We start from the raw sequence: 26,645 nt of genomic DNA on the forward strand, positions 1-26,645 counted from the left end.
TCAGAAAAGCACCAATGTTGATGTGCAAAATGCTAGTGATGGTGCACTGTTCTGTGCTGGCGCAGTTCCATCATTGTATATACCCTGCACCGTGTGCCAGCAACGCGTCTCGACGGCTCATGACGATGAGACCACCATGTGTGACACTGTTCTCAGGTGCTGTCACCCTGAGCATTCCTGTAGGTTGGTGCTTTGTGGTTGCCTGTACAGGAGACGAAAGCCCAGTGCTGCTGTTCTCTGTGAACGTGTTTGGTATGCCGGCGTTGACTGTATTTGCATGTGCAACCTCCACGCTTTATTTTTGCTCTTTTGTGAGGTTGCCCACGCGTGTTGCAGTACCTCTGTGCCGGCTGTGCGCGCTCCGCGTGCTTTGCTCTCTCCTGCTCGTCTGTGTGTGCCCTTGCCACGCTTCCCCAGCCTTGAGCACTCTTTCACCGACGGTGGCTTCAGCAACTCCAGTCGTGGGTGCGAGTACGGCCTTTCGCACGCCTCTGCTGAGCGTGTGGCTCCCCCGAGCGCCCCGCGGCACTCTGCGCCCACCCCCGCTGCCGCCCCGCGTGTTCCGCAGCCGCTGCTCGCTGCGTGCGAGACCCGGGGGCCGCTGCGGGCCGCAGCTGTTGTCGCAAGCGTCTGTCTTTCCATGCTATCGCCCTTTTAAGCCTCGCCCCCCCGCCCGCCGCTCCCCGCCGAGCGCCGGCCGCGTCGCTGGCTGCCTGGCCCCGGCCGCCCGGGGAGCGCGTAGGCGGCGGCGGGCGTGCCGAGCCGTGCCGAGCCGTGCCGTGCCCCGCCCCGCCGCGCCCCGGGGGAGGCAGCGGCCGGGGCCGCCGCGCTAATTGAACCGTGTCGGCAGCTCATCGCCGTCTCGGCTCCGCTGCCAGGCCGACTCCGACCGCGGCGGCGGCTGCAGCGCCCCGGGGGAGCGGGTGGGGGGGGGGGGAGCGGGCGGCGCCAGCCCGGGGCGGCCCCAGGCAGCGTTGCCGGAGCCCAGCCCAGGCGAACCGGGCCCCAGGCGGGGTCCCGCTCTGCTGCTTCTTTCCTCCCGTTCCCCCCAGCCCGCTGGCCGGGGGCGGGCCGCCTCCGGGGGGCTGCCGCGGGTGGCTGTGTTGCCGAGGCTCCGCGCCACGGCTCCGCGCCGGCTGGAGCTGCCCGAGGCAGGCGGCGGCAGCGCCGGCCCGGCCCGGGCCCCGGGGGTGCTGCCTGGCTGGGAGCCCCGATTTCTGGCTAATGGAGGAGATACCAGCGGAAAACAGGAAAACCCTCCCCTACTTCCCATTGCCATTGTGAAGTAATTCTGCACGATAAACCCTTCCCAGAGATGGCGCTGGGATTAGGGGAAGCCTCTCTCCCTAGCTATTTGGATGCCATGGAAGAGAGTCAGATCACTCACAAAGTCCATCTGATGTAGATCCATACATGTACAATATGAGAAAGTACTGTTTTGTCTCCCTGTGGATTCACACACAGGACCAAATAGACACCTTGAAATGTTACCCGTCTATAGCACATATTTTTTGGTACATTTTTTTTCTTAAACAAAAAAGTGCATAGTCATCATACAGATTAAGAGAGGGCCTTTTATGAGGGGTTTACAGGTCTGTAGGAAGGGCGTGAATGTGAAGCATTTGGTTGGAAGGTTCCGTTTTCATGCTTTATAGACCTATTGTGAGATCAGTTAAAAACTGAGCTGCGTCAATTTTTGTATGTAGATGCAATAGTCCACAGACCAAGCACGTATATTATTCTTTCTGGGTGGATTGCTGAGAATGTTAAAAGTACTGTGGATCCCAAGGAGGAAAATCAAAGAGGCTTCTATTTTCTGCTGTGGTGGTGTATGGTAAAGGGATTAGGGAAGGTGGGTCAATGCATTGCTCGATATCAGAAACTCCTATCTATGGTTCTCATTTAACCTTTTTAGGCATACATGTGAAGGTTTTGTTGGCAGTAGAGTGTAGCTTCCGGAAGAACTGGGAGTATAGGTTACACTGGGTTTGAAGATAAAGCTTGCATTAGCTTTGGCTATTAAAGTAAGGGGGAGATGCAGGTTTGGGATTAATGAAATGTGAAAGCAGGAGGGGACACAGAAGTATGAGACTTTGAATACTGTCATAATTATTGCTCTTTTTTAATAAAAGCTATGGATGCTTATCATGTCAGTAAATAACGTTGTGTCAGGTGCCTAAATTTAGGCACCCAAGTTTGAAAAATGCCACCTTCCTGGCATGTTGTCAAGGTCACAACAGCTCAGTGACAGATCTGGAAACAGAACCGGGGAGTTCTAACCCTGTAGCCTCTTGCCTCAGGCAGCAGGGAAAGGAACCATGGAGCTATAACTTGAGGAAAAAGAAGTACCATAATGAAGATCGTGCAGGAGCCAACTTAGATGCCTGGAAGGGAGAAGCACAGAGCTAGAACTGAAAAGATGAAGGACCTCATTGAACCTGGAGTGCCTCATTAAGTGCAACACAGCTTGTGCGTGCACAGTGGCAGATTTTTCAGGAGATACGTGCAAGGCTCAAACTGGGAAGGGTGGGAGAAATGGGGGAAAACAGTTCCCTTTCTAGAAATACTAAAGTCAAGTATCGTTATATATAAGGAAGGGAATTGAATTGTTTTATGCTTAGTAGGTAACAAGTAACATGCATGGTCCATTTTAGAACAGCCTGGTCATGTTGAGCTGCCTGTGTATAAGGAAACAGAGTTGTCTGCTGTTCCCGTCTCTTGATTCTGAAATGCCAAATGCTTGCTCTGTGCCTTTGTTTTTCCACAGACGAGTTGAGAGTAATAAGTTGATTTCTCTGAATCTTCGTGCACGGAACTGTAAGGCAGCAAATAGCAATCGGGTTGAATGTTGTGAAGTAAAACCAAAAGCAGAATAGATGTAAGAAATTTATTTGGGAATTTAACTATTTATTGAAATATTCAGGAATATTGAATAGCAAAATGTTTTTATGAGGTTCTTAGTACTTTGGGGCACTGCTCCTAAAGCATGGGGGTTTTTTATGTCACCGCCATCACATCAGAAATCATACTAATATTTGCCCATGTTTGGTGCTTCCCTGGCTCCCCACAGTGCTACTGGAAAGCTGAGAAAGGACTGTTTGCCAAGTGTTTCATGAACTTCAGATGATGGTTGCTATTGCTGTGCAAAGAAGCATCATGAATTAAATCAATGGCATGCTGGCTATAGGAAAAAAGGAAGAGAAAGGGATCTGGAGAAGGACATCTGCTTGAAGTGCTGACCTCTTAGGAGGAGACTGACTGAGGAACTCCTGCCAGTGTTGCCACTATAGTGTTGAGATTTCAAGATGAGAAAATAGGAAGTGCACTGTTTCTTTTAAAGGGTCTCAGCCACGCGTGCTGCTTAATTTATCTTCCTGGCTGGTCCTACACTGATAGCATTTAGCCTTGTAGGGGCCATTTCTCTGTTATTATTCAGATTAAGCTGGCAAGGTTTGAGCCAGTGATGCAGACCGGATTTCCAGGGACTTGTTTGAGAATGGTTTGCAACCAGACTCTCAGCTGAAGAGTTGTCAGCCTGCTTTTAACCTTTAACTGGATGCTGAAGTCCAGTTCCATGTTGGCTGTTGAGTAATTTCTTGAGGTATCGGTCTGCTGCTTTTAAACCCACAGAAACTTTGCTGGACAGGTTCCACTGCAACCTCCCCTCAATGTCTTGTCATTGCTTCACCAGAAATTCTAAACACTTCTGCAGCTTGGTTTCATCTTTTGCATGAGAGCTGGTATTGGGCCAGCTGTCTCAGTGAGGGATGTGACTAAGGAATTGGGGAGGGCATGGAAATGTCACCAGGTGTGGGTCCTCGAAGAGGCACCATGGAGACAGTATTTTGACAAGTCCTGCCTGTGGCATGCTGCCAACTGATTTTACAGAAAGCATGGCCTTGGCAAGTGTTGATAGCAGCAAAACAATTTTGGAATAGGTTGTGATAAAGGGAGTTCTCTTGGGAAGTGGAAAAAGGAATGATAAAGATCTTAAAACCGTTTGATCACAGGAAGAGTGAAGATGTGCTTGTTGGAGCACTCGGGAACTGTTCTCTAATGCACCAAATGTTGCAAGACGATTTGGGGGCCTGGTAAAAGCCTAAGAATATTTCTGTTAAGTGTTTTTTCAGTATTTTTCTCTCCAAGGATAGAAATTTGCCTGTCCCAAGGACTTAAAATAAATTTCCCAGGATTTTGAGTCCCTAGGTCCTGAAGGGACAGTGGGTCTTTGTTCTACATGCAGTGAATCAGAAGCCCTGATTTCAGGTACCCTCTCAGCTGATCTGGGTTTGAACCTGGTGGCTCTATTTCATCCTTATTTCTGGGTCTTTCTGCAGCCAAGTAACCTTCTGCTCACTCATTTTTTTCAGTATCTGATTACAGTCATGATTTCAATCATTGATTTCAAAAAACAACTAGATATTTTTTTCTAGCCTAGTCTGTAGCTTTCCACTGGAGAGTCCAAACTGGGAGCAAGCTAGGAGAAAATCAGAATAGTGATGGCAAACAGCATGGGATATGCAAATCTGGTAGCGAGAGAATCAGGGAAAAGCCCAGGATTTGTGTCCGGTAACCAGGAGCATGTACACAGTGCAAAATGATTGCTTTTGCTAATGTAACGATTCTCTTTTCTGTCTGTTAGTGTAATTTTGTGATAGACCGGAGGGGTTGCTACTGTGATCTATAAATCTTTGTTCTGAAGGCGTTCTGTGATGCTGGTGTTCCTGTCTTTGAATTTTTTCAAGAACAGATCTGATTAAGTGATCATGCAACTATTTTGTTAACATTCTTTTTTTGTTTTTAAATATGCTTATTACAGCTGTAACATGACTGCAGCTATAGTCCCTCCTGTGTTAACATTTTCAACATAGACTCACTTTTTTCCTGGGCAGGGCTGAGCGTGGAGTTTTCTAACGTAGGTACTCAGTGAGATAGCGGTAGGTGGGCTGGGGTTTTGTGTGTGAGCAGTACTTCAGTTTGATAGCAGTCTGGGGATGTTCTGCAGCACATGGGCTTCCTAAACTACTGTGGGGTGGGCATCCTGCTACACTTGATGAGGATGGTGTGCTTCTCTGCAGCTCTATTACATGCTGGTGGCTAGTGAGATTTTAGCTGTACTGTGGGGGGAAAGGCTGCTCTTTGAGAGAAATTAACCCAGTGAAACAGAGCCCTAGTGATGCTCCTTCAGCAGGTCATTAGAATTCAGGGTGGACGTTTGGAACATAGCGTGAACCATGGATGTGTTGGATGTTACCCTGTAGACATAAGCATCGTTTTGAAATGATCAGTGACTCACCAATGCAGTATAATCACTAGAGACATGTCCAGCACGGAGCCATCAATCACTCTTGAACTGACAATACACCCTTATGTGTGTGCTATGCCTGCCCGACACCCCTGTTATAAATCCTCTTGCAATGGAGGAACATGTGTTCCTTGTAACATACGTACATACACAGGGGTGCCCTAAGCATGTCACATCATTCTGTTATTGATAGACAACATCAGGCCTCAGTAGGGCTGCTTGTGCTTAGCCATATTGGCAGGAGAAAGCGTTCTGTAAAGCTGAATAAAATGCCCCATGATCTCTAACATGTGGCTCCACTGGCACTTGTTGCACGTATGCCCTTTGTAATAGACACCTCCAGCATGCACAATCATTCTTAGCCTCCCACAACCTGGTTCATGCAGCAGGTATCCGGCATTCCAAGAATCTGGGAGGGAGAGTAGTGGGCTTTGGCTGTGACCAGAGGAGTAGCTAGAGTTGCCAGTGGAGTGTGTAAGGAGAGAGTAAGAGAACATGGATCCAAAGACTGCTGTGAATGGGTGCTGCATAGAAAAGCACTCTCAACTGGTGAGTAGTTGTCTTTCAATGAAGAGAAGGCAAAGCTACTCCTGCACCTCCTGGCTTCACTTATCTTTAGAAGCTTATGGTTTGCGTAGCCCTTGGCAAGTACATTTGCAGATGCCAGACATGTTCTGTCGTCAGAATCTGTCAGTACTTCTTCTGAAGTTAAGCAGATGTTGGTGAAAATGTTCCTGGGACACAACTGAGAGAGATATGTTGAATGGAGAAGACCATGCGGCTGACATATGGGAAGGTCCAAGAATTTTGGTGTGGTTTATATGTGAACTGCTGTATTTAACAAAATTATTATTATCACTAAAGAGCATTTCAGCGCTGCGTGTCAGAGAAACAAGAAGGATGTTTGGATAGCTTTTAAATGAGTTTTAATCCTTAGTGTATTTATTTCCCCCACTGAACTTCAAATACTTTGGAAATGAGGGTAAAGCATCAGTTTTACAGAGGAGCATTGAGGCGTTCTTATCATTCACCTGCTTAATGCTATAGGAAGAGAAAGCCCAAGCATTTCCTCAGCTACATCCAAGACTCAAACTTCTTAACCTGCAACTGGAGATATAGCCATCTTGTGTACGACCTGATTCTGTGCCAGTACTTTCCTCCTACTCTTTCAAGGATAGTATGAATTCCAGTCTCCTTTTATCCTCACACTGAGATGCACGCATGCAACTTTCTTGCTAGTATTCCAAACAGATATCTGATAGAAGCTGGCAGGATGGTGGAAGCCTGTCATTTCCTTACTCTGAGTGTTGTCAAAGAACAGTGCTTTCATTAGAAATGTAGGTGGCAAATGGCAGAGTACCTGCCTATCTCCACAGACAGACACAATACAGTGCACACGCCTGCCAGTATTCAGGTGGGGAGGCAGATTGGGGGAGAGGCAATGCAAAAGTGAGTTTGTGTAATTAAAGAGGGAATAGCCATCTTTGCTGCCTTTCTCATGCAGCATAAAATAAGACCGAGACTGAGGGGTTGGCTTCTGGCGATCTAGCTGTGGCAGCATGAAAAATGAGGAGGAGTGCGATAAGAAACTAATAATTTATGTTCCAAGCACAGACTCACACCAGTGTGGAGGGAAATTTGTGCCAATAACTCCTACTAACTCAGAAAGGCACGCAATCTTTTATTGCACAAATTATTAACGACCAGAAAATAAATGACTCTGTAATCAGATTGGTGCTGCCGGCGCTTTTCGTTTCTTCTTTTATTTGTATAAATTCTGAAGCCAGTCCACCCCTGAAGCTGAGGCAATGGGAACTTTTACTGGCCCAGTGCCCTGCCTGACAACAGAACAGATTAAACAACGATGAAACAGGAATGTCCTGGTATCTCATTGCCTATCAGAGATGGGTTTACTCAACAAACATTTTCTGGCCCCTTCAGCAGTAACAGCTCTGTAGGTACACAGGGATCTCTGATTTGGGACTCCATCGCATAGTGATTGGAATAGTCAAATGGCAGCATAGTGAACCTTTATTTATGGAAATGTACAGAAAAATAGCAGCTCCCCGTCATCTCCTCTTGGCCCTGTCCCTTTTCAGGCTCCTTTCTTCACATCCTTCCTGTGTCCTCAGGGCTGCTGGTGTTGCATTCTACATGCTTCTGCTCTAGTGTTTCGGCATTTGTGCTTAACATTCAGAAGTGCTGGGCACCTACAGCAATTACTGAGGTATACTAGAACTGTGGATTCTCAGCCCTTCTTAAATCAGGCGAAGGTGAATTTGGGCCTTGTACTTGCATGGGGAAAGGAGCGTGAGGAGTTTGCTTTATTTAGACAGAGTCCATATGGAAACAAAGCATTGAACATTTTCCCTACCACCAAATGATTACATCCTGTGATCTTTCTTGAATTAAAATCTTTATTATGATGATGAAGAAAAGAAGCATTGATGAAGAATGAAACGTCTTGAAAGATGATGGCTTTTGGATTTGCTGCAGGTTCCCTTCTGTTTACGTGGTGCTTTGTGTAATCTGAAGGGCAGCAGTATTCCTGCATTAGGTAGGAGTAGTTAGGAGTTTGGGTGTGATGCCAAAGCAAGATGAGGAATTTGATTTGGGCTTGAACTAGCAGTTATCTGCAGGGAGACACAGGGTGAACTAGAATGGTAGAAGCAAACAACTTTGAGCCCACCAGTAACTTTGGATCAAGATCTGAGCTTCACTTGAAAGTTATCATGATAACATACTGAACTGAAATTTTGGTCTGGGTTCCAACCCTGGGAGATATTTGAATTTGAACCTAAAGTTTGCAGGACTTGCTGTATCCAACCTGTGGGCCAAACCAGCCGTGTTTTGAAGCCCAAGCCTGTGTTCTGAACGGCAAGGCTTTTTGGCCGTTCAGAATCCAAATGCAGAATCCAAATAGATCCAAATGCAGCTGTGGGGCCCATGTCTACAATTTACGCAGGTTTGCTCTGATTCAGATGACCTACGCAAGCCTTTGTGACCTGGCTAAGACTCATTTAAGCCCTGTGTTTAAGGTTTGTAGGGTGGTGTTTCTTCAGCAAACAGGGTTCCTTGAAGGCAAGGGAGTTACTCTGTATGCGATTAGAAGCTGCTGGTCTGTGTTTAGTCCATATATTTTTCAGTTGGTGGGGGAGACCCATACGTGAGGCTCAGACTTTTCTTCTCCCCTCCCATTCCCCCTCCCCGTTTTGATTATGTGAACCATATGATAAGGAAGAAAAGTGTTTCTATTGTTAATTCAGCCCATTCGCATTATCAATGGCACTGTCTCCCTGACAGCTTCATCTGAATAAGGAGGAGGGGGAGAGTTTCTTCCCCCCCCCCTCTTTTTATGGTGAGGGGGTGTTGGTGAAGGCGACCGCAGCCGGGCTGCGATAATGAATAATGTGCAGATTGTTCCCGGGGACTGCAAGTGTTTTATTAACGCAGGTTTTCTTAGACTGAATGCCCAATCACCACAGAACCATGAAACTCAAATTGCCTTACAGCTCTCTCATGAACATACTTTTAATCTCATTGACCTGTCGTTATACTACAACACATAAATTCAGATTTGGAGATCTTATGTCCAATCATAAATTGGGCTGGCAGACTTCCGATCAACAGAATAAAACTGTCTCCTGTGAGGTGGGTTTTTTATTCGTCAGTGCTGTTCCAGCAGACGGAGTGGAGGTACAGTCAGCTTTCCTTAATAAACTATTCTTTAAAAAATGGAGGGAAATAAGAAACCCAGCATGAAATTCACAGGAGAGAGAAGAAAAAAAATAAGGTGACATTTAAATAACATTAACATTGGACATAAACTTTGAATGTGAAAAACTGTGAATTAAGGGGTGTTAGCTTCTGCTAACATCATGGAGGAATGGTAGAAAAGTAGAAGAGTTTGTGCAGTGGCATTCAAGCATACAGTTTTGGCCATAATTCTGTGTGTTTTGGGGGGGGGGGCACATGTGCCAACCATATAGAATTCCCTCCTCTTTTCTTATGTCTTTTTCTTCTTTTACTTAAATGAGCAACCCAGAGGAAATCTAATTTCTCCCTCCCTCTTGTTTTGCAGTGTTTTATTTGGATTCAGCAGTGAATGGGGGATTTGAAATTTCTATGGGTCGGTGGGAACTTGGATATGAGGGGAGACTTTGGTATGCTGATATCGGGCGGAGGTACTTATGTAGAAGGATTTCCTTGTGTGAAGAAAGATTACAACCAGTAAATCCTGCTAAGTGCTGAACATGTTAAGAGCGGTGCAGCAGGCCCATCTGTGAGTGCTGTCATTGCATATGGACAATTTCTATTGTCGTCAGTAGAGATGTGTCATCCTAAATGCTGGTAGAACAGGTCAGATAATTTTTTGTGTATGCACATTTCCTCTTCACAGGTCATCGTAGAAGAGAGTCCTGTGATGATCTGGAGCTGCTAGCAGTATTTCTAATACTTTGAGTGGAGCTGCTTCCTCAAATACAGCACACAATGTTCCTACATCCTTTGTGCTTTTGTTTACATGAACGTCACCTTTTTAACTCTCCCTAGTTGTATGTGTTAGTCCATTAGATAATGCACATGAAAAAAGAAGAGAAAAGTATTTTATTCTCTTGCAGTGTGCTGAACCAATATTTTCTCTTTATCTCCAAAAGGGTTGTAACAGACAGCAGCGCAGGCTTCCTCAAACACAGCTAACTCCAACGCACTTTGCATCTTACCTGTTACGACCAGCTCTGCAGTTACGAGGGTAAGTCAGTAACACGCACCATCGTTACACGTGGCTCTGCCAACCCGTGTTGGAGCTAAGCTGGCAGTCTAGAAGTAATGTCCATCCTTTCCTGTGTGTGGCTTCACTTGGGGCCATGTTGCAGCTAAAAGGAATCCCTCCCTAAAGACAAAGAGCAGCTGAAGTTCTGTATTCCTCAAAATGTGGAGACCTTTTCCCAACCTTTCTAGGAGAGTCTGTGGTGGAAGTGGCTCATTTAAAGAGTATCATGGGCTTTTCAGTGTCTTTGGAGTGTTAGCAGGTGAGAGCAGCACTGGAACCTGAAGAGTTATTGCATTAATATACATCAGGCATCTGTTCCTCACTTGAACTGCACACTGGGCAGGCAGGCAGTGCCCTCTGTTTAGCCCCTGTGGTGATTCTCTTGCTCTCAGACAGGCAAAGCAGGACAGCAAACTGGTTTTGGACAAAGGTGCAACTTCTGGCAACTGCTTTCCTTCAAGTGCTGTCCTGTGACATCGCAGCTGCCACTGGCTCTGGCTTTGTTCCGCTCAGCACTCCAGCCTCGTACCTGTAACAATTTAGCAGCAGTCATTTGAGGAAATAAAGCACTTTGGACTCCCTCCCCCAGGGTTTTCTGTCCTTACAGTAATTTTTTGAAGGCCTCTGTTTTCACAGCACTGGGATAGATGGACTCCTAAAATATACAGCCAATTACATAGCAGAATTTATTAGACTTTATTCTGGTGCATGTTACATGATGGGGGTTGGGAAGAAAGAGCGAACTCTGGAAGGAAACCCATAGCAACTGAAAATGTAAGTGTGAGGATTAGAAGTCCTCATAAATATACCTGACTTTGCCATCTCTTTTAATTAAATGCAAGTCATGAAACATGGGCACAGAGTGCGTTGGTGACAGGGTGCAGCAGTGTTCAGAGACAAGAAGGAAGAGTAAGTGGGGGGAACTGGCTCCATGACCTGGGGCTGAGATGCAGAGCAGAGCCACGAGGGTTAAAGCTATCGTGGGTGATTTAGAGCAAGCCCTTCACAGCAAGGCAAAGGGAACTCTCCAATCAGTTATTAATGTTTCCTGTTTTATCTTCTCATCTTCATGGGTTTAATTGTAAATTATCCAGCATGCTGTACTTCTCCGCTGTGTTTTCTTCTCCCATCCCAGATAGGTGGTAGAGGAGAACATGCTGATGCTAAGAAGGAAAGAGGGGGCATAGGAAAGGCTTGTCCCCTCTGAGCTTTGCCTCAGGGTTGTGCAGCTATGAATTGTGAAGCTCTCTGGGCCCTATGCTGTGATTCACTCAGCTTCTGAGGCCTTCTTCCCTCAAAATGATGTGCCAGAATTTGGCTTCTGTGAGCAGTAGTGCTTGGTTTCCCTCCAGATATGTGTGGCCCAGAGGGCCCATGTCTGAGAGACCAGGATGAGGTACTGTGTTAATTCAATCCTCCTGTAAACAGCTTCCTCATTTTCTCCCCCTTCTACGTATCCAAGCATTTTTCCTTTCCCAGCTCTGTTTCGCCTTTGGTAATCTCCCCGGCATGTACTCCATCAGCACTCCTGTGGGGCTTCTATGTGTAGGAAATAAAGCCCGTAGTTCAGCACTATCCATCTAATATCTTCTGACTGCCTTTAATCATAGCATTTTCCATTTAATTGGGAAGGCAGGCACACTTTGCATATTAATACAGCACAGCCTGCACCTCCTAAGCATTAAAATCGTAGATGGCTGGGATGTGTTATGCAGCGGCTGTGAACCTGCTGGATGTCCTTTAGCATCTCGGTGAATGGGGTATTTTCAGCAGGGCTGTTTTTTGCCCTCCTGATAGAATTCAATTAAAATAAACAACAACAACAAATTCCCCCCTCCAAAAAAAAATATTTGTATGGATTCTCTCCTTTTAATAATTGTTCTGCCGACAGTGCCGCCGTGCCTCTGTCTGTTGTGTCCATTGTCTTTCTTAGATCATAAGACTGCTGGTCCCATTGTCTATTTAGGATAGCCAAGGGGAAAAATATCATCTTCCCTTCAGAACTGCTGGTTGTGTAGCGTATTCCCCTTCTGTGATCCATCTATCCATGAAAGACCCATTCTTTCTTTTCTTGGCTTCATACTGCCACCCAGGAGTCTGTCTGTGTGAAGCCAATAGTTTTGTCTTAATGTCATTGTGGTTTTCATGACTCTCTTTCTTCTCCTTGATCAAAACTTGCCTCGGGACAGACATATTGGTTCTGATTTGGAAGAGGTCTCAGTAGATCTTTTGCTTTTATGTCAAAAAAGCTTTTCAAGAGCACACTCACATATGCACCTTGCTATGTGTAAGACACAACGGGCAATTGTTGCTGTGATTTACTATCACCGTTAGTTGATTGCATGTTAGCTGCTATCCAGAAAGATAGCAAGTGTGCAGTTCTGTTACAAAGAGGAGGTTTGTAACAAAGCTTTAGACACAAGATGGGTCCCACTTAGGATTTTCATATCCTCTTGAGGTCTCCCATTCTCCAAAGTTTATGGTATGTGCCTTTAAGGTTCCTGTTCAAAGTCAGTAGAGGAAGAAAACTGATGAGCTGAGTCTGTACTAACATTTGAATATTTCCATTATTCAGAAGAATGCAGATCTAGAGTCCTGCCATCTTTGAGAACAGTTGCCCCTGGTTTTGGATAGTATGGTGCAAAAAAAGGAGCATGCATCAGACATTAATTTGCAGGCTATCTATGGCAGGGATTTTATCTTCCTTTCTGGTTGAGGCACACTGGCCACAGTGCTGGGTCTGTGTAATTAATGTCAGTTAGAGAAGCCTCCCATTCCTGCTTCTCCGTTACGCCTGTTGAAGCATTCAGGAAGCACACAGATTTTTCAGCACCGAAGTGGCTTCCACTTCTCCAGGAAGAAATCTGGAGTGTTCAGGCACAGTTGTAAAGCTTGTTAGACTCCCATGCGTTGGCTCATAGCTCCACAAAAGCACTTAATAATGGCCCCTGTGGAATGGTGCTCTTAATTGGGGATTGTAGGGTACAATATAACGCTTGTTCTGCGTTGGTCATTGTGATTCCAGACTGAGATCCACAGTATCCAGAGGGCACTGCCTGTGGCTTTAGCTCTTAGCTTGAGTTCAGGCCTGTATCTGTGAGAAAGAAAGGGGTAAACCAATGATGCTGCACGATCTCACCTGTTCTGGAGGCCACACACAAACCCCTTGGGTGGGCACTAAATCATGCTTATGTATTTAGCTTCCAAGCTTGACAGGGTAATGCAGATGGTGCCAGAAGCAAAGTAGATAGATAGATTGGCTTGGCTTATAGACTGTAACCACTGCCAAGGCAATGTAACATTTTAGTTGTCAGGAGTATCACAGCGCCCAAGCCATTTTTGTCCTGGTCACCAATAGGTTCAGCAGTTTGGTGAACTTCGTCTTGTTTGAGGGATTATCAGCAACCACAAATGCTTACTTCTGCTATTTGTGTTTTTGCCATTCTTCGGTGTGACAGCTCCCCCAGGAAGTTTTTAAGCGTGGCTGTACCTGGGACCTTCTGGATCCTGGTCTCTTGTGAGCTGGTATAATCTGGGAATTGTGATTCCTCTGGGCTGCAGTGTGTACCAGTAATTCAGCTAGAGGGGAACATGTCAGGATCCAGCAGAGGCACAGAGTTTAATTACAGGGGAAGGATAGATATGCTACGGAAGAAATCATAGCTCTTTGGAAGTTGATGACATGGTAGTGGAGGAGATTTCGATGGTCCAAAATGAGCCACTTCTATACCAAACCTCTTTCTGACTCTCCTAATATCTCCACCATTCTTCTGTGGACAAAAGAGCCCTCAATCTTCTATGTACACATGTTCTTTCATGTCTACATCCATCATCTCAATGCCCTCTTGTCTGATCTCCTCATTGCTACCCCACAGCACCAAGAACGCCCCTGCTGTCCACTTGTGACTGCTCCTGTTTACTTTGGCACAATTCTGCGTGAGTGCATGTTGTGTGTGCCTGTGAGGAGATGGTATAGCATGGAGAGAGCTGCCATAATCTGGTCAGACAGCAGATTTTTTTCATCACTCACCAGGCTCCATTTTTTAAGCTAGAGGACTTTCTGTCTGTCTCAAATGCATGAAAGTACCAGGAGAGTGTCTTGGGGAACTGACATTCAGGGAGAAAGGGTAGAGGGCTTGCATTGCTGCCTTAGGCGATGAGAGAAAAAGAATGTGCTGGTCTCACACTCTTGGTCTCATTTGTGGGTGCCACAGACCACCCTTCCTACATCCAGCCATGGTTTGGCAGAGCTTCTGGGTTGCATGAGGGAGGGCTAGGATTCAGAATAGCACTCCAGATACTACAGAGCAGGAACGAGGGGCTGGTACAGAGTTTGGGACTGAAAAGAGATGTTTTGAGTTGCGGTATCATGCTGCGTATGAGGGACAACTTGTGTTGCCCATCTGGCATTAGCAAATTAAGGAGAAAATCAGACAAGAGCTTACCTCTTTGGGATGCTTCTACTCCAGGAGCCACATCCATCCTGGAGCTTGGATTCCCCATTTCATCAAGCAGTCTATCCATCTTGCTGATTACTCTGCTGTCAAAACTGGTTGCACTTCATACAACTGTGACCTGTCCTTTATTTAGAAATAACAGCACTTCATCATTCCCAGTGCTTGGTTATCTCTAGGCTGTGTGTCAATACTGGGTCTTGATCATTGTGACCCATTTGGTTGTAATACTTGCTCACACATATGCAGAGACATGCAAATACTTTTATTTTTCCTTAAAAGCATGCCTAAATTCAGCTGCCCTTTGCTTCTACTCCAGTCTGCTTTTCTGGATTCTGATGATAAAAAGTTGCTAGTTAGGTTACCCCATACTTTGCAGGTATTGTGTTCCTGTTTTGAGACGGCTTCTGGGATTTCCAGCCAGAATTTTGGAAGGAGGACAGTGACTGGTGTTCCAGTTATAAAAATTAGTCGGATGTTTTCCGTAGCTATGAAAATACAGCTTGAAAAGGACAAAATAGAGCCAGATCTTGCATGCTGCAAGTATTTTCCTTACTGATCCATCATTGTTCCTGCAGTGTGTCAGTAGTCCTAGTCATTCCTGTTTTTCTGGTCTAGTAAGAGCTATGTCATTGCGTGTCTGTCTTGACCTACAGTTCCCTGTAGACTTAATAATTATGGCCTTCTTTAAAACAGACATCACTTACCATGCCAGAAATTGTCACAGTGTGGAGAAGTAGATCAAAATCTATTAGGGAACAAGAGGTGACTAGATTAATTTCCACCTGAAATTTCAATTAAGTTTTTCAGTGTAGAGTTAGTGTGTAAACCAAGCCTAGACATAATGACTCTGGTTCTTGAATTTTAGAATTGGTCTGATAGGAAGAAATAGACGGAGTTTTCTTGAGTTCTAACGTATGTGGCACTGCTACAGACAAATGAGTAGAGCTGTAGATAGCTGTAAATATTTCAGATGTTGAAAGCTACAAATATGTAGAGGTTCTCCTCATGTTAATGTGTCTGATGTGCTTAAAAACTGGATATCCCACTGGAAACAAGTCAAAACAGATTCTTCTACTCATTGTTATTTCAACTAGAGACCCAGTCCTCTTTGTGTCTGTTGGAGTATGCAATAAGCTAGTCCCCAGGATAATATTGCTGCACCTGTATCTAATAGGTATCTGGTTTTCTGAAGCATCCAAGAGGACTAGTAATCTGTAAGTGTGCTTGGGCTCAGGGTACATCTATGTGCGTTGCTGGACCCTTTTAAAAATTTCTGACTAATAGCAAACAACTCTTGGAGAGGCATTGGAACTATGGTTCACCAATTACTGCTTTTCACTACGTGCTCTCTTTTATGGGAAGGAGAGGGACCAATAGCCAGCCCCCATCATCACTGTTGTTATAGACAGTCTAAATAAGACTTGGGCTGCAAAGTCTGAACCATGTCTGAAAGGAGAGGCAGGATCCTGTGTGCTGAAACTGCTTCGCTGTTTCTGTTAGTTCTGTTATTTCTGAAGTACCAGATGTAGTTGTTTCCTTGTGCTACCAGTGTGGCTCCATCCCAGCAATTGCTGGGCTAGAAAACTGGAGTTTTCAGCTGAAACACGCAAGCCTGATTCCCAGTACCTCTGTGGAGACGGTTGGCTCCCTGCATCTTCACAGCAGCAGGCAGAGTATACGCATTCCGTGCCTTCAACACTGAAAAGCATCTGTTTGAAGCACCGCTGTGGAAACAGAAGAATAATATTGCTGGCGTTCTGCACCAGGCAGGAATACAGAATGCAGGGTAAATTGAAATGGCAGTTGGATCTTTTTTTTTTTAAGGGGCTTTGGGTTTCATTGCCTTTTTACAATTTCTTTTCTTTTTTTAGAAATTTTACAGGTCTGGGCTAATTAACACTGACCCATAGTGACTGCGCTTCTCCGAGTAGTTTGGAGGTTTCTTCTGATAAGTGACATTAGCCACAGAGGTCTTGCATAGCCTTTAGCATGCATTAACGTTGAGCAGAAGATGTTGTATATCGGAAGGAGGAGGACCTGGGTGTCACACCACCCCAGGTCTTTCCCTGACTCTGCCACTTCCTTGTTCTGTGTCCCCAGGAGCCTTATTTAAGTTCTCTCTTCTTTATCAGACTGTAATACAAGTGTAATCACTGACCACCTCCATCACATTGAAAGTGTGAGACTTAGTTATCAAGGAGCTATGGAAGTAGTCAGAAGTCTGAGGAAAGTTACAGAAACATTAAGTTTCTTATTCTCAATGGACAGAAGAGAAAGAAGGACTGTAGAGTTTGGTGATTTTTTTCATAGCTTACAGTGAGACCATGAATTGCCCTAAAAGAGCACAAGAGGCTGTTCCTAAGGCTGGAAGGCATTAAAGAGTTGATGGAGCTCTTGTCCAGGCTACAGTATGTGTTTTTGCAGCGGCTGTTACTGCTCAAAAGATGCCAATGCGCACATGCCACTAACAGATCTCAGTGCTGGGAAGAAGGGGGTGTTACACGCAGGATAGCAGAGATCTTTGTCCTTTCCTGGGCTGTGAAAATAGTTCTGTTAGTTCGTTTGAATGGCAATAGGAGTAAGGTGCCTTCCCATTTATTAGACACTCATGAAGATGGATGGGGGGAAAAAAAGAAAAGAGAGACAACGGCTAGAAAGCTACCAAACAGCCTTAATCAGCAACTTGTTACTGTGAAACACTAAAAGGATACCCCCAAAATGTAGGGACTTGGAAGTCACTGGACTACTTTGACTCTTATTTTTTTAATTTGGCAGAATGTCCCCTACTTCTAGCACCTGCAGTACACATCTTCCGAACGTGTCCTTCCACATTGTCAGTGTGCGTATATACAATTAGATCCATACAAACTATGTGTGCATATAGAACCGTACAAACTATGTGTATGTATACAGCCATATGCATGCATGCACACACACATAAACACAGCCATATATAGAAACTGCAGATCTTGGGGACAGCCTTGGGAGTCCCTGGAGAACAGGCTGTTACTGCACTTATTGTGTGTCACCCTTATTTCTAATCAGACACACACACATGCACACACCTCGCACTGGCTCACTTCAGCTCTGTATCTGTTTTCTTTTATTATCCTGGCAGGAGACGAGCTTCATTAGGGGAGTGGAGTCTCTAACAAGGATGGGGAATGGCAACAACAAAAGGATGTAGCAATATAAAGTTATGTCAAAAAACCTTTACAAGAAAAACGGCTGACATTAGAAACAGTGTGCATTAAAAATTCAAGACGGTTGGAAGCAGGGGCAGGACTGGGGAGAGAGAAACAAATAAATACACAGGCTTTAAACTAATAAATCCTTGTATTTGGGAAATGCATCAAACCCTGCGTGCTATTAAAACTGGTTTTATTCCTATTATTGTTAATAACAATGATAAATAATTTTTTTCGTGGATCTCTGTGTGGGCTATCAGCATTTTAAATACACATTTAACCAGCTAAGCAATCTTTCCCTTGTACTGTTTCTGTTGCTAATATCAGTGACTGGGAAGTCTGTTTCATCATACATGAAATGGAACTGGCTAACTCGGCCAGCAAACAGCTTTGGATGTATCTTGACCAGTAGCCCCAATTTAGTCAGCTTTGTAAAGTTATACCAACCCATCCACCCTGTTTTCTTCGGCTAATCAGATATGCCAGCAATCTAGTTATCCCTGGGTTTTTCTAGTCAAGCTCTTGTGGAGAATCAGTTGACCCAAACACAAAAAAACCTTTAGGCTAATCTACAGGTAGATTAACCAGTTTTTGCAAGGATCCGAGAAGTCCAAATCTACCTGTAAGGGAGAAGGACATGGAAAGGAAGTTTGATTGCTGTGCTATTTAAGCACTAGGACATTTACTTCTTAGTCTGATCTTCGCATCTAGCCCTGAAGATCTCAGACACGTATTTACTTCCCTCCTTGTCTGCAAATTGACAAACACATCTGTATAGAGTAAAACTGGATCACTAATCCAGTTCTCCAATTAGCGGAATGTGAAATTAGAACTTCTGCTTCTATCATCTGCCTCATTAGAGGGGTGAAGACTTACGTGACAGGTAGCAAGCCTCCCTGTTCCCGTACAGCTGAGCTGTACACCTGAGTGGTGATGCCCTGAAGGCAGGGTGGTGGGAAGGGGTAAATTTGCCATTTTGCTCCCCTAACTTTGAGAATTCAGAAGAGGCCCAAGGTTCTCTAGCCTGACCAGTCTAGTCCTCCTCACCTACACTAAATTGATATTAGCATTGTGATTACTCTCACCCAGCTCCTGAGCCTAAATTTGCAGTTGCAGATAAACATGCAGGGATGTTTTCCAGGTAGAGAACCTCTCGTGGTGCTGTTTTTTTCTGCTCAGGGTGCGTTAGCAGATGCCTATGGGTTACAGCATTGTGGATTTCCTGTAGTGGTGGGCCTGGCTTCCCAGCTTCTCCTTTGCGTCAGGTTTCTCCCACTTTTTACAAGGCTCATTCACGCTGTTGTAATTACCGACTTTTTACGGACTTTCACCAAACCAGTTCTACCCACCTTTGGTTTTAAATGCAGTTAAAAAATGACAGCAACGCATGGAGGTTACCAATCGTTCTTGGGAGTGCCAGAGGCTGGGCAGGGTGTGGGGGAAAGGATTCCCCTTGTCGGAGAGGACAGCTTGCCTTGTTACTTTTGTGCAGCCAGCATGAAAAAATGGTGAGAAAAAACCCCTCCCAAATGCATAAGTCAGGCAGTAGAACCATCAGCATAGCCTCGCCTAAATTCAGCTTCAGATTAAAAAGGTCCCACAAAACAAAGGAGATAAAACCAGGAACCTCTTTCTTTGACACTTTCAGCTTTATTGCTTTAGAAGTGGAAGCAGCAGAACCATGCTTAATAAATCCTGGGATTTGGGAAGTATATCAAACTCTGCATGGTATTAAAACTAGTTAAAATGCCTGGTGCTACTGTCTGTGGTTCTTGTGACTTTCTGTATAGCTCCAACAGTCTGCCAGGTGCTTTAGACAGGTCAGAAAAGGAGATTCCTACCTACAGCTAAACTCTCTCACCTCCCAGTGCCTCTCTCTTTGTGTCTTTACCTATTCATCCTTCCTTCCTTGCTTCCACCCTAGCAGACAGCCATGGGCCTGTCTTTCTGTCTCTTTTATGTATAAATGCATTGGTTTTACATGAAGAAAGGGGCATCCTGCTGGACATTGAGGATTTTTTCCTTCCTGTTTTCTTGCTACAACTGCTACGTGTTCCTTGAGGTCTTTTTTCTGGCCATTTGTGCTTCTCTTCTCCAGTTCTCTTTCCTCAGCAGCATGAGGTTGGATATTTAGAGCTATCCAGGTGGCAGCTTTTTGAGTTCCCTTTATTACAACTGCTCAGAAAGGGTGAAGTAACAGAAAATCTGCAGTTTCTTCTAGCCTTCAGGGAACTGTATCTTCCCTAAACAGCCAAGCAGGTTAGGATCTCTGTTGCTTTTCAAGGCATGCTGTTGGTAGTAGTCATGTGGAGTGTAGACAGAGAGTTATCCTGTTGTTTGGAAGCATCAGTGGAAAGGGACAGTTGTGTGTTGTGGTTAGCGTGATACCTGCTCCTTGCTTTCTGCAGGTGACATAATGCAGCCCAAAGCAGAGGGAAAGCTTTGTATTCCGACAGACACAGGACCTGCAGGAGCTGGGTGTTTTTAAACTCCCACTGTAATGTCAGTTCATGACCCTCTGAGCAGTATAATACCTGCACGTGTTTATTCACTGGCCTTCCATGTGCAGCAGGGCAGGAAAGTAGGAAAAGAAGGTGGTGAAAGGAGGCTGGGGTCAATGTGTTGACAGCAAAATATTCACTGAGAAAAAAAATGCTCACTTTGGAAAACAGTAACAAGCACCAATTCTATCTGTATTTGTTTGTACAGTTGTGCGTATGTGTGTGTGCAGGCTCTCGCTCTCTCTCACACAGTTCTCCTCTTAATATTATTCATCCTTATTACGTATCATTATTCTTTATTATGATTTATATGCTATGCCATGGCTTTATTATGATTTATACCCCTGCCCCCAAAAGAGCTTACAGAAGGCATCACATAGCAAAAAGACAGGCATCCCTGTACAGGGGAAGAAACATGGCTTTCTCCCTAAGCAGAGATTCTAACGTTTCTTCTAAGCTATAATGAACCTAATTTCCTGGCTTCCGCAAAAGGATTTGGTTTTAGTTGTACCGAGTCTACAAGTCAAGCTTTTATCCAAGGTTATGGTCCCCAATTCCTTTGCTGCTGAGCGTGAATAACTGCCAACAGTGTCAATAGGAGTTGCTTGTTGCTGGCAGCAAGGAACAATGTCCCTCTCTTCTCCTGCTTATTCTTCTAGATCCTGATTTTCATCTTGCCTATTAAAAGAGATTAATTGAATGATTGCCCTTAAAGCAGGCTGATCCTTGTTCTGGTTGGGGAGGAACTTTCCTGGACTGCTTTACAACAGCTTCATTCAGTACTACTCTTAAAATTAGTCACAATTTAGGGACATTTCCACAGCTCAAAACACCATTAGAGGCAGCATCACATTTGGGTATGTATGTGTAAATAACAGTGATCAAGTGAATAATGCTTTCTAAGTTGCCAATAACGTTTCAGTGTTCACCTGAAGGAACCTTAGCCTGTCACTTGGTTTTGAGCAAAACGATGCCCTGTTTTGTTGGTTGCATCACTTTGTTGAGAGACCTAAAGAAGTGAAGTGCCATGTCTCCAGAACCCTGGAAATTTTCTCCTCTCTTTAAGGTAACAGAATAACTTAGCTCCCCAAACCAGAAGACTGAAAGAAGGAACCTGCTCTGCAGGCTAAAGGCAGAATCTTCAAAGAAATGTAAAGGAGACTGGAACTGTCTCAGAATGAGACTTTCAGAACTAAGTATCTGGGGAGCCCAAGGACAGGCGCTTTCCACTCCCTCAGACCTTTTGTCTTCACTAAGAAAAATATGTGTATTTTTGAAATGTATAAACGTCAGTTTTTTATGGCCATGGCCTTACTGCTTCATCCACATTAAAATTTAAAGCTGGGCCAGTCCTTGAGCTCCTTTGGAAACGCCAGTCAAGGCCGCAGCAGGTAACAGAGAAAAAAAGAGGGGCGATGCAAGACCATGGGAATAAGGAACCCATGACCTTTCCTTAAGAAAATGTTGCTGTTTCCTTTGAGGTGACTGTGATTCTCCTTGTGCGCCCTATGGTTGGTCTCTCCATTGTACTCTGTCCACTCTGTGATCTAGTGTGCAGGCTCTGCCCCCCGAAAGCCCATCCTCAGCCCTAGCTGCACTCTCTGTGGCCTCCTGCTCTCTCGCCCCTCACTCGTTACTGTGCTTCTAGGACTTCCCTGAACGCACACGGGAAGTGGCAAAGCTGTCAGAAAACCTGGATTTCCCAGAGCTGATGTTGTTCATGGCAAGGAGGGTCAGATCTTCTGTGTTACGGGAAACCCATGACAATGATAAAAATAACAATGCCCCACCCTCCCACTTCTTTACTGTCCATGATTGAGATGATTCTGACGCAGGCAGCAAGGGATAATCTCAGTTGGGGAAACGGGTCTGAGAAAGTCAGGAGAAACCTCTAAGAACCATTTTGGCGTTGGGAATACAGCAGAGAGTGGTGTGAAGTGCTGTTTCACGACATGGAAGCTTGCTTTTTGGCATGGGTTGTGCATTGTAAGACGGCATAAATAATCTTTGCTGGGTATTCAGATCTGTGTGCAGCCCTGTGTGGCTTGCAGAGCCCCTGTGATGGAATGATGCCAGTGAGGAGTAAAGGAGGAGTTAACCAAAACCTTCAAATACAACCAACTCCCCTGTGGCAGAGCAAAGGAAACAAACTCTGAGCTTAGGTTTCTGCGCCGTGTTTGGGTTTTTTGATCTGGCATCCAGTTTGGATGCCAGAAGTTTCTAAAGTTGGCCTGGTGTGACTCTGATCCTATTTGAAACATTGGCAAAACTCATGTGGAATTCAGTAATGCAAAAAAGAGCAGAGTCTTGGAGTGCATCAGCTAGCTGTTTGGGACAGGGACCGTCTTTCGTCCTTTGTCTGTATAGCACCTCATGCGATATGGTCCTGGTTCTGAGATGTAACAGCAATGCAAACGATAAATAATGATGTTTTGTGAGTTGATCAGAGCTTAGGGCAAGCATACATGTAGGCCACATATCTGTATGTATGAGTAAATGTCAGAATTAGGGAGTAGCGAATATTTAATCACAATAAATAGACACATTTTCTTCCCTTTTCTTGAGGAGCTGATCCAGCTATTTTATTTATTTATTAAATATCACTGGAGATAGTTCAGCAGCAGGGGAGCACTGCTCTGTCTCCCGAATGATGACTGCCATCAGGCTTGAGAAATCGGTCATTTCTGGCAAGCAAAAACTGTTTGGTGGGTTAATGATGCAGGGTAAATACTGACAGTGGCCAGTGGTCTGAGCACACCAGACATGACCTGAGGGAATCATAGATTCTGAGGGGGCTGTTGCTGCTGCTTCGCTGTAATGTGATTGCTTCTTTATAATGGCTTCAAGTTCTTCTCCTTTCCCCCCCCTTTATCATTATTGACCAAGGAGCATCAGTAAGGCTAGAGAATAAATAGTTCCCTGATGGTTAACAACAGGCTCTCCACCAATTGGAATTCAAGCTGTGCTCCCTGTTATATTCTTTATAATCACACTTTATTGCATAGAGCAGAAAATAAAGCATCTATCTTGTCCATCCCCCCCCCCCCTTTTCCTCCTCGCCACCCCCGGGAAATTGGGTGCCGGCTTCTCTCGGAGCAGGTGAGAGGAGGCTCTAGGGCTGGGCAAGCACCGGTGGGACAGGGTGGCCCTGCAGCCTGGGAGCCACGCTCGCCGGGAAACCCATTCCCAGCGCGGGTGCAGGAAAACCCCTCCGGCCGTGCGGGACGGCTCCCGCTCGGCACCGCTCGCTGCCCGGGGCCGCGGCCGGAGCGCCGTCCCCCCGTCCCGGCACGGGGGTGAGCTCGGCGGCCCGCAGCCGCCGCAGCCCAGCCGGGGAACGCCGGGCGAGGTGCCGTGGCTGTGTGTGGCGTCGGGGGCCGCCCGCCCCCCCCCTGCCCTCCGCAGCCGGCCCCGCCCGGCCCCGCGGCCCCGCCGCCCGCCCCCGCTGCCGCCACCCCCGGCGGCGCGGCGCGGCTCGACGGGGCGGGCGGCGGGGCCGGCTGGCTCCTGCGCGCCCCAGTGTTTGCGCAGCCACCCCCCGTCTGGGGCCGGGTTGGGGCTGGCTCCAGGCTCCCGGGGGCGGGAGGTGATGATTTTCCAGTGGGTATTTGTCAGGTCAGAGTCTGCGCCGCCCGCCGGGCTCCGCGCCTCGCTCCCCGGGTTATTTATTACCTCTCTCCCCGGCGGCAGCGCTGCGGCTCCGGGGCTGCTGCCAGCAACCCGCGGCGGCGGCGGGGGCCCCGCCGGGGGGTTCCCGAGCAGCGACGGGCCGGCCGGCCGGCCGGGAGCGCTCCTGGGCTCGCCGCCCCGCGCCAGAGCCTGCGGCCCGGCTGTGCCCGCGGCCCCGCCACCCCTCGCCGAGCCAGCGCTCCGTTCCCCCCGCGGCTCTCGCCCCTCCGGTGCAGCCGGGTCTGGTGTCTCCGGGAGCGTTTGCTGGTCGGCGAGGGAGAGGCAGCAGGGAAAAGGCTTTTCTGAGGGCTGGAAGAAGGCTGGTTGTTAAAAAGCAGTCTGGAGCCGAGTTAGAGGAATCTAATGTGTTTCTAATGGGGGTTTGGTTTGGTGGAGCTAGAGACGCCGTTGGAACAGAGCATCCGAGCCTCCACTGTTGTCGGTCAGTTAGCTGAGACTCCTGATCCCCTGAACAAGCTCGTCCCCTCCTTATTCACGAGCTCAGAAGTCTCTGTCAAGCAAGGGGGAAAAATTGGTTTTGCAGACTTCTCGGTGACTGCAGCCCATGCCTTCACACGGCCGTCAGGGAGAGCTTACACTCAGTGAGCACTGCGACCTATTGGGCTCTGCAGCTAGGCAGAGCTGCGCCGAAGGCGGATTGCAGAAGGACGGGGCTGTAGCTTACCTCAGCGCCCAGCCGTACCTGCAGGTCAGATGATAGGAGTGAGACAATAGGTTTGCCTGGGACAGCCTTTGAAGAGCTCTGGGGTGTGCACTTGTCTGTGTAAGCTCCAGGAGTGGACAGCCTGGACTGCAGAGCGGGGTCAGAGCTGTGTCACTCTGGCAACCACACAGTATACTGCTTCTGATGCAGAATTACTCAAAATCCACATGACAACACTGTTACATGATTTACATTTATTATATTTTTGTGGAGTCGCCGTATGTAAAGTTGGATTTTTAAGATAAAATTGTATGCAATCCCTAGGCTGACCCTGTCTGCTGTTACTGGCTGAGTTACGTTCCGAGGATACCTTTAACCTAAGGATCTCCTAGTGCATTCCAGATCTTCATCAACGTTTCACCCTTATTTCAGCTTGTTTGTTTCCTTGCGTGCAGATTTCTTGTATGCCCCGCCAGATTGTCTCCCTTGTCAGCAGACAGTGTGACTGGGACCCCATGGATTTTGTCTCTGGGATTGTGACATGAGCCTGCTCTAAGTGATGTGACAGGAACACCATGGCACGGGGGAAAGGCCCAGTTTGTTGGTTGACTTGGCAGAAGGAAATGCCCTTGTCTCGTGGAGAATCGCCGCAGCATATGGGGAAAATGGTCTTGCTTCTGTTCGTGTTGGGGATCCTGGTCTAAGCTTTACTTTCTATACCTTCTGTACTAGTCTGTCCCTTGGGTAGAGGAGAATTGCTGACTGCTGTTCTTCCTGTAAAGAGCAGGCGCTTAAACCCAATCCAGTGATGCAACTCTAGGGTCCCCACATGCGGCAGACATGCAACCCCCATTTCTTTTGCAAGGGCAAGCAACTCACAATTCAGTCTTGCTCCTGACAGCTTGACTCCTCGCTACTGGTACGGTGCCTTTCAGACTTGAAACTTCTGTCCTGCTTGCAAGGTGTTAGCCAGTTCAAAAAAAAGTGGGAACTAGTGAGCAAATGTTTCTCTCTCTCAGTGAATTACACCTCTCTCATCCTGACCAGAACTCCTTGGACACAGGGGAATACAAGAAGCAAAGTAAATATTATTTTGTTATTGTTTAGCTGTATTTGTCTCCTGGTTGTCTGCAGATGCACCAGGATCCCCAGAGCTCTGGGACACCCCCCCCCCCGAGTCTGTTGCCCTCACCCCCACTCCCAAGCAGTGAAAATATGTCCCAAAAGGCTTTGCCTCTGGTTATTGGGGAGAGGAGAAAAGAGACCGCTATAAACTTCTAGGATGTGTCAGGACAACTATTGTTACAGGCAGGTTAAAAGAGACACGCGTGGAGGGGACCTTGGTACTCTGGAGGCAAAGGGGACTGCACATGCAGGTGGGAAGGCCGGGGAAAAATGCTAACGAGTGAGAGGTGGTTAGCAGCAGTCAGAAGCTGCTAATTATCCCACGCTCCAGCTTGTTCTCATGAGAGCTGGGAAACTCTCTCTTTGATCCTCCTGCATTTCATCTTATAATTGGATGGGGGTTCCAGATGTTACTGCTGAATGTTTTAGGCAGCTGATGGAAAGACATATTGAATCAAGGACCTCGGACAATCCCAGAGGTATTTTCAGCGCTTTGCTAAAGGAGTGCTTGGGACACCATTCACCTTCTTGTCCCTGTTGAGTTATTGCTAGGGTTTATTTGTATTGTCTCCTGAATGGCCTTTTCTTTACCATACACATCCTTAAGGTTCCACCCTTTTTAACTCAAGTTTCATGGAGAACAGAGCTGAATGTTTGTTTCCTCCTGCTTAGAATAAGTTAATTGGAATAAGTTTGTGTCTCATCGCTGCAGTTCTGTATGACTATTTCCAATAGATGGATTTACTGCTTTAGTGGCGTTTAGTGGTAGCTACTGCAGCAGCAAGTCTGAAGACAGCTCCAAGAACATCAATGGAAAGGGAATTTTGAATTTGTCATTGCAAATATGCATGTTGAAAGCCTGATTCTGGCAGCTAGATCTTTTCGTGAACAGTACATCCAACCTAAGTAAAACAACTTGAAATGTAAAGATGTGACTTTTGCAATAAGTTGCTCATTAATAGGCC

The 26,645-nt window shown here is 46.3% G+C and overlaps 1 protein-coding gene across 6 annotated transcripts in view; it reads left to right on the forward strand.

The window, feature by feature from the left end:
- The window catches only part of SAMD11 (sterile alpha motif domain containing 11), a 192,805-nt gene that overhangs the window by 23,308 nt on the left and 142,852 nt on the right, over positions 1 to 26,645 (forward strand). For all 6 annotated transcript variants that reach the window (XM_072883837.1, XM_072883832.1, XM_072883831.1 and 3 more), the window contains one exon: positions 9,961 to 10,055. The gene's annotated coding sequence lies outside the window, so the exon portion shown is untranslated. The remainder of the gene's footprint in view (positions 1 to 9,960; positions 10,056 to 26,645) is intronic.

This window comes from Ciconia boyciana, chromosome 19 (genome assembly GCF_034638445.1).
Source record: "Ciconia boyciana chromosome 19, ASM3463844v1, whole genome shotgun sequence".
Lineage (NCBI taxonomy): Eukaryota > Metazoa > Chordata > Aves > Ciconiiformes > Ciconiidae > Ciconia > Ciconia boyciana.